This window comes from Sturnus vulgaris, chromosome 1, assembly GCF_052056855.1.
Source record: "Sturnus vulgaris isolate bStuVul1 chromosome 1, bStuVul1.hap1, whole genome shotgun sequence".
NCBI classification, from domain to species: Eukaryota; Metazoa; Chordata; class Aves; order Passeriformes; family Sturnidae; genus Sturnus; species Sturnus vulgaris.
The window spans coordinates 11,015,004-11,030,182 of NC_142243.1; positions in this window are offsets into that span (position 1 = coordinate 11,015,004).

Below are 15,179 nucleotides of genomic sequence, written 5' to 3' on the forward strand. Positions count from 1 at the left end.
TTTGAGAAAGAAAGGCAGCCTTGAATGCCATCTGGAAATGGTAATAGTTTGCTGGTTGCCATAAAACATCAGGTAAACTGCCATAGGGTAATTGGGCATCTAATCTACAGTTACCTACACTGGCTGGGACATCAGTGCCCTCAGCACAATGGTAAACTCACATGTCATTCAAAATGGACACAGGAAAACCACACAGACAGAAACAAAGGCCAGGAACTACTAAGTAAGCAGGTGCTCAGCTGCCAAGGAATTTAAAGCAGTGTAAGACTTACCAAAGGTTTTGTAAGTATCTCACTCTTATGTCAAAAGGAGAACCCAGCTTTCAAGCCCTAAATTGGAGCATTAAGTTCAGCTCCATGTATTGCTAATAAATGCTCCTTGGTGGAATATGCAGATATTTCTCTTGAGCTGAACTTTTAAACAAATCTTTTGGCACAGCTTTCCACAGGTTCCATATTTTTAATGAAAATATTAAGTAAGATAAAGTCAACTTCCTTATCAACTGGCATGTTTCAGGAATTATTATAATAGGACACTGAATGGTTCCTGAAATGTACTTTTATCCTACCTGAAAGGCAAAGCTAATAGCAGATAATAAGAGCCCAATATGTCTTATTGTTAGCTGTCTCAGTAAAAGCTGTTCCATTTGCCCTCCAATCATTTTTTAATCAAACTTTAGAGAAAATTGCACGTATCTGGATTCATTGAAACAGGCTGTAATGTTTTGTTAATTGTGTCACATATAACACAGCAGGCCAATTTTAAAAAATGAATAACAGGTGGGTAATCACTCTGTTTGAATTCTGCTAAATAAATGTAATCCCTAAATTTTTGTATCTTACACAGGGATTAAGCCTCTTTCTGGGCCAAACTCTCATCTGTGCTACTCACCAGCATAAAAGAAACAAATATATACTTCCTTTCTTTCTATGCACTTTATCTCCAGGTAGAACAACTTCGTACCAGTACAGAACAGCATTTTATACAATAAAAATCGTATTTTTCATGCTGTGGAGTCTTGAAGATGTCCAGACTATTTGTGTATGCTCAGGATCTAGAAACTCAGCAATGCAAATCTACAATTCAATGATATTTGTGTTTTAGAACATGAGCAAGGAATACCTGAGGTGATATGGTAAATTCAAGTTTAGAAAGGCAGAAAATTTGGGATGCTGGTCCTGAACTGCTTGGCCTTTTGTCTTTGTGCCTGTGAGTGAGTTAGGGCAGTGCAGAAGTAGGGCCATTTAGCACTAGGCTTAGTTAAGGAGTGTCTGCCAGCACAGTTCAGCTCATTGCAGTCTGCCCTGCCTTTTACTCTTCAATAAATACATGGCTTCCCTTAAGCAAGGCCAAGAACCACCTTTCTGTCACCATATTGGCTTTGGTGGACTTTTCCTCAGTGCTCTTGTCCTCACAAAAGATAGTTCCACTCTTAGTTTGCTCCTCCTGCTCTGTTTCCTAGTTCCTTGCATTGCTGAGTTACTGGGGTGCATCCTGGCTGCAGAGCAAGGCAATGATGTCCCACTTCATTTGCTGGCCAAAAGCTGCTTGAGCAGCTCTTGCTGACACCAGGGTTAAAATCGCACATCTGGTGGCTCACACTGCTCTGCCACCCAGCTGAGCGGGCAGTCTTTGGGAAATAAACAGCCTGTGAAGTGCTAGCAAGTTTGCATTTCTGTCTCTTCTCAGCTGTTTCTGTCCAACCCCTCCCCACCACTGCTCCCCTTCCCGTCTTGCTTCTGGCTCTATCCACAAGCCTAAATCCAAGAAGGATCAGAACAGCATTAAAGTTTCTTAGTTTCTCTTAAAATTGCATTATCAGTCTGCTGAAGGGGATGTGGTAAAACAGCAAGAGACTGAAGAATATGTGGTGGTGAGTTTAAGTGGGGAATCAGGGGATTAGCAGTGAATAGGAACAAAGAAGTCTGAAAAGGAGAAAAATGCTGGGAATGAGCTTCAGGGAAAAGAAATCAGCCAGAGGAGTGCTGTGTTGTGAGGGAAGGTGCCATTAGCCAGAGGATACAAACTTAGGGAAAAAAATGTATGAAAATAAGATCAAAGTGGTTTGATATGAAATAGAAATACGGGAAAATGAAACATATAGTAGAAACAAGAATAATGATATAAATAGTTCAAATATGCAGATCAAAACAAAGACACAGAAGTGAAAAAGATTACACAGGTAATAAATATTTAATATAGCTATACAGTGAGGCAGATGGTTTATGTGTGGATACATCACAAGAGATGTAAGGGAAAAAGAATGGTATTGCAAAAGAGGAAGAAAAAAAGGAACAGATAAAGCATTTATATTTACAGGAGGCACCCTACAAGACTTGATTTTACACTATTACATATTTAAATACCCTTTGACACTGGAAAAAAAAGCAATGGCAATTTGAAGGTCTTACAAATAAAATTCAACATATACTAAATGCTGAAATACTGCAGTGAAGATTCATGTTAGAAAATAATTTTCAAAGGTAAGGAGGGGATGTTGAGCAGTACTTCCCATCCTGAGTCAGCCTCTGCACAGGATATTTAGAAAGAAGCATAGATGGCTTTAAAACTAATTTTTATGTCTCTTTTGACATTTAATTGAAGCAATTTCTTATGTAAAAGTTTGATTTCTCCATCATACAATCCTTATTAAAGTTTAAGCAGAGCAATTTGAAATGTCAGGATAATAAACCATGAAAAATAGAAATAAATATGCAGCATCTCAGGTTTTATTACAGACTTCCATGACTATACACATTAGAAAAAGTAGTATGAATAGCTGTTGAGTAAAGGATGTGGATGCTGATAATCAGATCTGGAGCAGCTTGCTGATTTGAAAGTGAGATAAATGTCTAAGCACTACTAGAAAGCATTAACTAAAAACTTACTATGTTCTGAACATTTCACTGATGAGTTTAAGTAGGTTGTACGTGAACAGAGATGCTCCAGCTGACTGGAGAGCATTTCACAGTGTGTGAGGGGGTAGGTGAGTGCAGGGAGTATGGAGAGTACAGCCCCTCAAGAAGAGGGATGTTGGTTGCAATCAGCTAGAATCTACTAAGTTTTTAGTCTTTAAATTCACTAAAGATGCAAAGAAAATAAATTGCTATTTTTAATGTTATCTAACTAAAACTTCTATAACCTTAACCACGCCTTTGAAGCCATGTGAGAAATTAAAAGTGTTATTTCCTTGTTTGCATTCTGTGTAACTTAAATAACAGTGGTTAATTATGACTTAAAATTACTGCTGAAAAAGGATAAGAAAAAAAATTGAAAAAATGTTATCTTTTAAATTATATACCAAATTTACCCATAGTACGCTGATACCTTTCTCATCTCAGCTCTTGTAATCTAAAACCTCACTCTGTATTTCCCAGAGGTGTTCCACCTACCTGTTGAAATTCTACTCTGCTTTCCACATGGCTCCAAGCACAATTTAAACCTATTTGGTTCCAGAGCCACTGGATCTCTTCCCATTCCATGTATACCTATGCCATGACAGTTTATTGGAAATAGATACACAGCATTTTTGGTTGGAAGCAATGTATTACAGAAAAGATGGAGCTTCCTAATTTGCTTTCATCCCTTAGGATTCTGGCTTGTATCACTGTGGCCTTCCTAAGCCCTTCAGATGGGAAAGTACCCTCTCCTGAAAAGGCAGTGTAATTAAGTTTATAACCAGAAAACTCATTTGCAATTAGTAAAATTCAGAGTAGATATGTAATTAAGAAAATAGAGCTAAGCTTATAAATTTCTCGCCTGCTTGACTTTTGGTAGTACATAGGAGTTGGTCCAAATCACACAGAGTCACATTGAATTAGAAGTATTAGAAGAAGCTCTCTGCTTCAGATTAGGCATCTGTCTGTAAGCTCATATATGGAGATCAGGCAATACAGATTAGAAAGCAATTAGCTTATCCTAAAATATGTGCTTTTATCTACTTTCTCTCTCTATGCTGCTTGTGCTGACCAGAACCTTGTATCTCCCTGGTGCCACGTGAGCTGCATTTCACGCCAGGCCACAGAAATCTGCAATGGTCCCTCCCATCCCCACCTCCCTCAGGCATCGTGGATGCCACCAATCATCCATGTCTAGTCAGCAACTGAATCAAGGAATGGAGACACTGCACAGTTAAATCTGTGTTATTGCAGCCTGAGTCTGCACTTTAGTCAGTGATGGGACCCATCTCTTTAACAGTGCATCGCCACTGTAGAAGCAGCTGTCCAGTGCATTCAATCATTTCCAGTTGTATTTTGTGTTCCTGGAAATAAATTCAGTGTATTTATCAAGGACATTTCTTCTTCTGGATCAGAAGGCATTAATTTCATAGCAAAAGAGAACAAAAGGCAAAAACAATTAGAATTCTCCCAGGAGGAGATGTGAGGATTTAAAGCAACAGAGAGTGTAGCAGAAGAACAAATGGGTGTTAATTGGCTGATTTTAATATTAGCTTGAAAATTAGAAGCTTTGTTATTGCAAAGTCAGGAAGGCCTGGAAAAACCTAATTGAAATTCTGGGAACATAGTAAGATTTAAGGTGGCCCTCGATATATTCAGGGAAGACATTCTCTGGGATCAGCAATCCTGTATCCAGAGTCTACACCCCCTCCTTGAAAACTTTGCTTGCAGGCATTTCCTTGCAGATATACTAGCAACAAGCCTGGGAGCTTGCTGTCAGATATGAAGACGTTAAAGAACAAACCAAAGAACAAACCATACAGGCAATTCCCATTGTCCCCAAGCAGTTGTTATTTATCCCAGCTGCTTCCAGGGCTGCAGTGAAGTGGGTGAGCACTTGAGATGGATCAGACACCTGGCAATCTGGGCAAAGAAGAAGCATGTTAAAGCATGGGGTGTGAAAGCTACAAACAGTAAAAGAGGCTTTTTCTTGTGGTTAATGCTTAATGGAGATGACAGGACTGGCAGTGTGTCACAACATTATTGCTCTACATTTTGTTTACCAGGTAAAATAATTAGTCTACTATGACCCAAATGGGTAAAAGCTATGATGTTATGATAAAAACCGATTCATATTTGCAGTATTGAATAGAAAAAAAGTTGAATTTTATATTCCATTTCTACTGATAAAATCAGCGGAGCCATGGGCCTGAGTCTATGTCAATATTAACTCATGTGGCAACAGCTCGTGTCTCAAGAAACTGTGAAATTATGCAGGTCAATATGACAATTAGTATACTCAACTAAATAAATCACACAGAATAGGATATGTGAAAAGAAATAAACCAGTGCAATAACATCTCCTTCTTCCATTCAGAGATAAAAAAATGAACGTGAGGAGCTTAATTCTACTAAATTTCAATTTCAGCTCTTCAGATGTTCACTATTAAATGGCTCCCTGACTATGGTACAATCAGCCCATAGTCATTTACAATGCTTAGAATCCTCCCTTGTTTAATCAATTTTTTACAGCCATTCAAATATGTGATTTCATTACCTAAAAAAGATGATGTCAAAGCATACTGGTAATATTTATCCTATTCCCCTGGCACTCTCTTTTCTTTATGCCCACTATTTACTTTGGGTATTTGTGTATGAGTTTGTAGAGGTATTAAGATTTTTTTTCCCCTTCCATAATTAAGGGAGGGACAAGAGAAAAGAAAACCACTGGTTAAAATTTTAAAAATTGTTATTATGCATTTAAGGATGAAATCCTTGAAGCAGATTTTCTGCCTAGGTGAAAATGGTTAAAAAGAAATTGTTGCATGATAATAATTAGTAATGTATAGAATAAAAATAACACTGATAATTAGCACTCATTTAGCATTTATCTTTCCATTTAATCTCTCCTATGGCTCTTCAGTTTATATGTCACTGGCTTATTACAAGAAACTTCAAACTTTTTTCTACGATGACTGAACCACTTGATGAGCCAATAATTGGTATGCTGAAGTCATTATCATTTAATATTATCTCATTTTCTTCCTGTTCTCCTCTACCTGAGGCAAACTGATAAACAAGGAAAAGGAAGTCCCTTATTACACAGTCTTTCATTAAACTGTGAAATGTTTTGCTATGGAAATTGTGGAAACTATAGTTTTGCCTGAATTGAGAAAGACATAACCTTGTAACCGTAGGGTTATTAAGCACAATGGATTGTGACATCTAATCAAATTACATCTGAGCCAATCATCTCACTACCCGTCACAACTGATGGAGAGAAATGGGCCAGTGAGGGCTCAATTCATCTCATGCTAAAATAAATGTCTGAAATAGGTCAGGAGAAACAGTGTGCAAAGACAGCCTGGGGCAGGTGCCTCAGGTAGAGAAGTGTGTGAAGAGGTGAGGTTGGTCTCACCCTGCAGAGTACTCACAGGGAGCCCCTGCAGCACAGTCAGTGCCAAATGGATGAACATAGTGGTGAAACATGACCATATACCTGTATCCTCTCCATATTCCTCTCTCAGCGTCCATTTTTTTGGGTGCAGGATAATGGAACACACTGATCCCTCTTTCTGGACAGAGATTTCACTGCCCCTAACAGTCTGCATGCCAAAGATGGTTAATGTTTGGCTCTAGAGGTGTCCAAACATAACAGTCGTGCCATAAGACTGGCTGCAGTGCCTGTGCTGTAGGTAATACCCACCCCTTGCCGAGGCTGGCACTAATACCAAAGGTGCACCTTCCCAGAGCTTCCTGCAGTGGAGGGATAGCACCCTTGAGAGCTGTTCTTTTCCTGGCACTCTTGGCTTCCTCTGCTCCCAAACAGTTTGTGCCTCAGGGCTTTTTGCACTTTGAAATACATATTATGCTGCTGGCAAAGTAGGCTGGCTAGTCCTGGCCTTCTGTGCCTCATCTTCTGCTGAGATGGTGGGTGGGCCAGGAAATATCCTATTTCACCTGTGCACACAGTTTTGTGTTACAACAGCCCTGTGCCATGCTTTATCCCTGCAATGGATACCACAGTAACACATCCGAAATACGTGTTCCACGGCTGCAACATGTGAGGCTGCCCTTTGTGTGCTGGTTCTGCCCAAGTGGAAACAGCAGTTCCATGAACCATAAGGATAGCAGCAGACCGTGCTGTGGGCTTAGCTAGAAACAGAGTGAGCCTTTGGTTATGAGATCTCCACCTCCAGTTTGAAAGACCTTACCTGCCTCATAAAAACTCCACAAAGAAGTATAAAATATTGTGAAACAGTTTCAGTTAATGTTCAGGATGATATTATAACAAAATTAAAGAAAATCCAGTTTTTCAGACATTTAGCTATTGAAGCAAAATTGTAACAAGCCACGTTAAAATTTCACATGTGCTTATTTAGGTCAGAGACAACTGAATACACAAAGCTTGGTTTGTGTCTCATGTACTTTTATAGAGCTTTGAGTCATATGTAAATCGAAGTGGATCTGTAGGTTTTTTGTCCTAAAGACATCTTAACTGCATAGGATATTCCTTGGGCTATTTTAAACTAAGTACCATTGATGATCTTGCAAGTTTATTTTTTAAAACACTGTATTTTTAGAATTCCTACATGCTGAAAGTTTTTTCCTGATGCAGTCAAAATACAAGGTAGACTTAGAAGTAAATGCAAAACTACAGAATTGCTGAAAACTATTTTATGTGAGCATGAGAGGCAGGCTTTGACAGTGGGAGAATATTTTAGGTTAGATGATTGGAAAAAATGTGTGTGTCTGTGTATGAGGGTGTGAGAACTGTGAAGAGTGATGTAGGGAATTTGGAATTGTGGTCATTTTTGAAAAAATATTTTAGACAACAAGTTATCTAGTCCAAGACAAACAAAAGGCCGGTAGTTAAAGCAGTAACTACAAAAGAAATCTAATAAAAAGATAAGCAAGCAATCTGAGCAGCAAAATTCCAGGAGCTCTCACATATGTCGATTCTCCAGTGGCTTGTGCTTTGGTTGTCTCTTGCTGAAGATGGTGTTTAAAGCAGGAAGATTAGTTCAGTTTTGGTTTGTATAAGGTGCTAGCTACATTTGGAAAGCCCTGAGAAGTCACTGCACAAGGCATCTTGTGCCAATTCACACAGGAGACAGCATCATTGTGAAAGCTGTGAATTATCTCTACACATCTTTAATGAGAAATCGTGTTCTCTTTCCCCACAACAACTGCCCAGTCACTGTTCTGTGCTCACACAGAGAAGTTTTGGATTTTCATCTTGACTACTTTTAATAGCTCAACAGGATCTGGCCTGACAATAAATTGCACCAACTATTTTAACTCACTTGTGTTATAATCTGGGTGAAAGAGATTAAAATTAAGTAGTTTTGTCATTATTGGATTAAAATTGCTCTTCTTCTTTCTTAAAACACTAGAATTCTGCCCGTATAACCAGACGACATTTTGGTCCTGAAATCTCTCCTACTGTTTTCCACAGATTGTTTGGTGTATGCTTCTTGTGTCTGAAAAAATATAATAAAAAGAAAAGGAGTGGGCACACTTCCTCTGATGCTGCAGGAGGAGCAGGACATGAATCATAACTTGAGAGTTATTTTTTCCAAAGTCCTAATGTTCTGTGCATTTCCAACTGTCTTTTGATTCGTATTTTCCAGGTGGAAAGAAAATTCATTTTACATACTCAGCTACTACATTACTTGAGAAAGTATAATTTATAAAAGATTTTTCATAAATTCATTTCTGCAGAAATCTTTGGAACTTCCTCTATCCTTTTTTTTTTTTTTTTTTTTCTGGAGGCTTATTTTGAAAATAAGTTTTCATCTCCTTTTCCCTTGTATCAGTATTTCTAATTACTGTAAAATACTCTGAAGTTATCTTGTTGATGATTAAAATCATGCAACCATCCAAAGTTTAAAATATCAAGTCTATATATGCCATTTATTATGGTAGATTTTATTGCCATTTTTAGAGATAAAAAGAAATCAATCTCTTTTGTCTGATATTCAGATATTTACTTGCTGTTCTCAAAAACTTAGAAGATGAATATAATAAAGGTATGAATAGTAGTAATAAATAAGAGTGAGCAAGTCAATTTAATCTCAAAATTCTATCAAATCTCTAGTTAATTATATGGAGAAGATGCAATAATGGCTATGGGCAAAACTTAGGATTTTTATTTATGGATAAGTAACATAAAAACATTAAAAAGATGCTACTTGTTCCAGCATCTATTTTTATTCTTTCCCTAAAATATTAAATGCAGGCTAGGAATTACTTGGTGCTTCACGACAGTTTTATAAAATTAAATATCTAATATGATTGGTAAGAAAGATAAATGGGTGGATAGGTATGTATGCTATACATAGAAAATATATTTCTGCATAAAAAAAAAAACTAGGTTAAGTAAAATATCTTTCTGTTTAATAATTGTGTTTTTATGCATTTCAGTTGCATCTTTTGAATTCTTTCAAAACCTAGAAATATCTCCCACACCGTTCTGCACAAAGCTGACAATACCCCAAATCTAGCTTCACTTGCTGATGCTTTTCCAAATTGCACTTTACTTTAGACAAATTATCAGGCTTCTCTACTTTCCCTGTTTGCCAAGGGAAAGCATTCTGCACTTTGCCCTTCTTTGTCTCATAAGTATGAATCACAGAAATAATTTACTGCATTCAGAATGATGAGATTCTGAAACATGGCACACGATGGCTTTGGTCCCTTCTCCAGCTCAGACAAGAGGTAAGATGTGTGTGTGTGGGGCAAGGCAAAGACCCTGCTGCAGAAATTTGCTTTAACTGCAGAGTGGGAGAGAAACTCTAGCTCCTTGCTGAACATATGAAGTCTAGGTAATGCATCCACTCCTTCCCCTTCCCCATTTCCTACAACACTGGTAATATGCCAGGCCAAAATCATCCTACAAGAAACTAACTTCCTCTTCAAGTCATAACATGGATTCTGTGTCTTTATCTTTACAAGTTTTCCTATATGTGGAAAAAAACAAGGTTAAAAGGAGCTTTAACTGCTTTGAGGAACTGTTGAAAGTCACAAAAATCTTTCTGCTGTAAAGTAGAATAGTATGGAATTAAGATATTTCTATATATTATATTCCTGCATTCCCCAGTGATTTGAGGAGGAAGGTCACAGTGCCCGAGTCTCAGGACATGTTCTCACTTGAGCCAGACTGAGAACTACTTGCCTTATGCAGAAGGCTAAATCAGCACTTCTACTCCTTTGGCACAGCCAGAAGTGTACAAATGTACAGCCTAAACTCTTATCTTTGTCTAGGAGAACAGCCCTGAAAATAAACTGAAAGTCAGCAAATCCTCTCTCTGTATTTATAGATAGCTGCTGTAATGCTACTTCAGTTTGACTCCAGCCTACAGGCAGAGATCTCACCTTCACCTGGCATCTGCAGGACTTGTCCTCTAGAATGGGTGCTTGTGATGCCCTTGGCTGGAGCAGCAAACCTCAGGTTCAGAGGTGAAATTTGATGTGGTCAAGTAAGTAGGGAGCGTGATATTTACTAGATGTCTTGTTGGGATGCTGATATTTGGCTTTTTAAAGTGTTCCTATTTGCTCACTAAATATATTTTTTATTCTGGCAAACAAATGCCCAGCTCTGCACCAAATACCTCTAAGGTAAAGGCTACTTAGTAGACAGGGGATTTCTTTGCAATTCTGCCTTTCCTCGGGTAATTGGTATCAATCATAAAAAATAGGAAAGTTATCTCGCTTCTGCTCTTGATGCTGTCCTGGCTCCTGCCAAGAGGGAAGAGAAAACCTTCCAAGTACAAATAATTTCCTGCACTGCTAGAAGCAGAGTAGTACAAAACCCAGGAATACTGAGCATTAAGAATAGTAAAGAAAGTCTAGATGTCTCAAACAACTTCCTCCAGTTTCTCACTGAAATTCTTGATGAATGGTTAGCTTTGTTCTGAGTTCCAGCTGTTCCACAGAGCCCTATGGAGATATGGCAACACCACTTGATATTTTATTTTCATGTAACCATTAAATGGCTCCCTTTCCCCCTCAGACTGAGAAATCCACTTCTGTTCAAAATATGGAACATCTGTCTGAAAAGAAGTGTCATACTTGCTGTCACAAAAGATGCCTCAGATCTGATTGCAAGGGCACTTGTGTATGAATAAAATCACTCAAGTACAAAAGTATTAACCAAATTCTTGTATACCATTTAAATGACTGATTGATGGTGATGGCTGATGATTGCTGTGCATTAATGCCTGAAGCTCTATCAGGGATAAAAGCAGTATTCTGTCTGGTAGATAAGGAACAGATTTTGCAGTCCATAGGCCAGATCCAGTGAGAGCATGTGAGGTCTTTTCACTGTCTTTACATTATATTTTGTCCTGGGACTGAAATGGAATCTGTTTGCTTTGCACTACCCCCAGCCTCATGGTGGGTGTGATTCCCAGAGAGCAGAGCAGTGTGTCCCATGACCATTTCTCCACCTGATGAACTGCCTTTTTTTCTCTTGCACACGTTGTTCTGAGGAGGCAGCACGTCTGTGTTTGTAGTAACACGTTGGTATGAAACTAATTAAGCAATAACAGCCTCTGAAAACTGCAGCTCTGAGATAACACATCAAGCCAATTTCATCTTTTCAGATGTTAAAAATATTATTGACATTGGTAAGATAATGTAACTGTGTTTATTAAACTTGTCTGTACTGTTAATCTGCAAACTGAAAAGAGGTTTGGGTGACTTCCATTTTCTAAAGTTAGTCTGGGGGATGTTACAGCAATGTAGATCCAATCCTTTCTATTTTATTGTTGTTCTATTTTATTAGCACTAAAGTGGAAAGATCCTGGAAAGATTGAAATAAATGCCTGGCATTTATCACTTTGTGGTGGGTTGATCCTGGCTGGATGCCAGGTGCCCACCAAAGCCCCTTTATCAGTCTCCTCCTCAGAGAGGGGAGAGAAAATAAGGAAAGACTCAAGGTAAGGACAGGGAAAAATCACTCACCAATTACCATCATAGGTAAACCAGACAACTTGGGGGAAAATAGTTTAAATTATATCAATCAAAGCAAAGTAGGATAATGAGAAATAAACACAAATCCTAATACACCTTCCCTGCACTCCTCCCTTTAGGGCTCAACTTCACTCATGATTTTCTCCACCTCTCCCCCCACAGAGGCACACAGGGACAGGAGGGAGTGGGGGTTGTGGTCAGTCCATCACACACTGTCTCTGCCTTTCCTTCTGCCTCAGGGGAAGGATTTCTCACTCTTTTGCTCTGCTCCAGTGTGTGGTTCCTCCCACTGCAGGCAGTCCTTCGTGAACTTCTCCCACCTGAGCCTTTCCACGATCTGCACCATGGGCTGCAGGGGAACTGCTCCAATGCCTGGGGTACCTCCTCCCCCTCCTTCTGCACTGACCCCAGTGTCTGCAGGATTGTTTCTCTCTGTTTCCTGCATCCCCACTCCTGAATTTTATACCACAGGCATGTCAGCTGGTTTTAAGCTAGAATCTTAGATCCTTTTTTATGGAAAGTGTTCTGCACAAGTTTGTGGCTAAAATTGTCATCCAAAGGAACTATAATTTTTTTTTTTTTTTTTTAGTCTTGATGGATACAAATAGTAAACCAGCAGTTTTTAATCCATGTAGAATACTTCAGAATAATTCATGTGGAAATTCTGTTTTCTCTGGTGCAGTGAACTGAATTTAGTATGATGTAAAACATGAAGTCTTCTTCCTTAAAATTAATCTGTAGGCTTAAGAGCTGTTTTCCCCATGTATTTGAATTAAGTTGTTCCTCTAATCACTCTATATCTCTGTGAGGTCCCTTGACTGGGTATTTTTTTCCCTTATAAAGGCTAGAAGTGCCATGTTCTTTAATTCAGTGGGTTCTCTGAACAAATGTGGTTTGAATTGATGAGATGTTGCAAAGCTGCTTAGTTTAAAATACAGACTAGATGGAAACCTCTTATGGTAAATGTAGTAACAAATTCTTTGAGTGAAATAAATGTTTCCCTTTGGAAAACTCAGTTAAGTTCTAATAACTAGTGCCTACTGCTCTGCCAGCATGGCAGTATATTCAAATGGAAGGGGACAGACTAGATATTTGATGATAAATTACTGAGTGAGCCCTTTATAAGGGAATTATTTCATTCTCTTTATCAATGATTAAGTGTTTGAGCTATATTTGATGTATATTTTACAAAGTTAGGGAAACTTTCCCTTATTAAACTGAAGGTGCTGTTAAGAGCTAATTCACCTGACCTAGACAAAGGTTTGGAAAAAGATTAAAAACAATGTGATGTGAGTTTGCTAAATGCTCACCTCCTTCTTTAGGCTTCTCTCTGTTGCTTATTATAATTGGCAGAAGAAAACTGTTCCCTCAGAAGATAAAGGATGTGAGGCTTGACTTTTTCTTTTTTATAAAATCTATGGGAGAATGAATGACTGGACCAATCCCACAAGATACAAATGGCTATTCACTCCACTGGGATGTAAAACCTGGGATCAGGAGCATGCCTTCTCTCATTCAGCTCTTCTCTCACTGCCTCATTTCCACTGTGTTTGCTGGGTGTCACAGGGGAGTCAGGGAGAGTCAGAGCAGGGACAGCATCTGGGAGGCTCTTTTTCATTCTTTAAAACTCCTCCTTTAAACTTTGGGCATGCAAACACTTTGGTGCATCACTTCTTTGGTTCAGCTTTATTCCTTTATCATTTGGTTCTTATCTCTGCTCCCAACATTCATTTTCTTGTGTTTTCCTGTTTTTTTTTTTGTTTTTGTTTTTTTTTTTTTTGCAACCTGGTATTTAGCATAATTCTGCTCTGATCTTCTGTAGCTGTCTCTGTAGAAGGTCTTCATCTCGTGTTCATCAATACTGTGACTGTCTAAGTAAGGTGGGAAGCATTATCCAGTCTTTTGAGAGCCAGCTATTTAAAGCTCCTGACATACCTTTGATGTCTCTAAGCTTTCTGTCAGAATGCAAACTAGGTAATCAGGTGTCCTTAACCATGCTTGAAATTCTTGAATTTGTGTCACAAAATTAAGCTCTAAAATCTCATGTACATTTGATGAGAACTGCTCATGTAAATTGCTTATGGATGTATCAAACCCAGAACTTGGCACACCAGTCTGTCTAAATCCTGTAGGTAACCTTGCTCTGCATAAAATGTACCAGAATAAACATTTGTTGTGTTAGTGAACAAAGAAAGATAGGAAATTTAGAACTGGGTAAACACTGCAAAAGGAATGGAGCGATCTGAAATGTATTTGGATCCAGGGTTTTAATGTAGGTTTATATAATCATAATAATAACAAAATAATAATAATTTCACTGTATCATGTCATTAAATGGATCATTTCAATGATGTATTGAGTGGTAGTAGGTAATTAATGGCTTGCTGCTACTTTGTTATTTAGATGATATTAATGTTATAATTCACACTTGAAAATAATTTGGAGATGAAATCAATAAAAAAGCAAGTATACATTTTTATCCCTTTGGATTATCACATAATTTAGAAGAAAGTGGCACATGAAGAGAATTACCAGCAGAGCCAACATATTGTTTTAAAACAGTCATGCACTTATAAATAAATAAAGAAGTTCATTCTGAAGGCCCTTCTGATGAAATAAACCCAGATGTCTGGAGCTTCTTTAATGGGAGATATTTATGTGCTGTGGGCATTGATACTCTTAACTTCAATAGTGGGAAATCTCTTGAAAGACAAGTGGCTGTCAAACCCTGCTGTGAATCCCACAGTGACTTTTCTCAGAAAATTGTTTACTGTTAGTAGGATCCAAAACACAGAGATTTTCATGAAGAACTGACAGATGCTATCATTTTTGGTCACTGCTAAAACAGCAATTTTAGTAAAGAGAGTCAGGGGAGACATTTCCTTAGAAAATTATAATCTCCCCATAGAGGAGCAAGTTCACATACAGAGATATGGCTGGGGACTACTGTAAAACCTATGGCTGTTTTGTTGGTATTTAAATTATTTATGAGAATGGAAATGTTAACTTTTTATGTAAATAAAAGAGATGAGAAGTACTTACAAATCAAATGATGTTAATACTCCTGCTCTTCACCCGTTACTTTTACTCTCAGAATGACTTTGTCAGAGTCTTTTGAATCAATGGGAGTTTTGCCAATAACATTAGCAGTGGTTGGATCAGATCTGCAGCCTTTATAGTATATTTCACAGAATATGGGTTATGAAAAACCTATTGAAACAGTTTTACTGTTTCTTTAGAAACAAATGAAAGCTTTCTTTAGGAACAAATCAAACCCAAACCTTTTGAAATTGTGCACATCTCTCT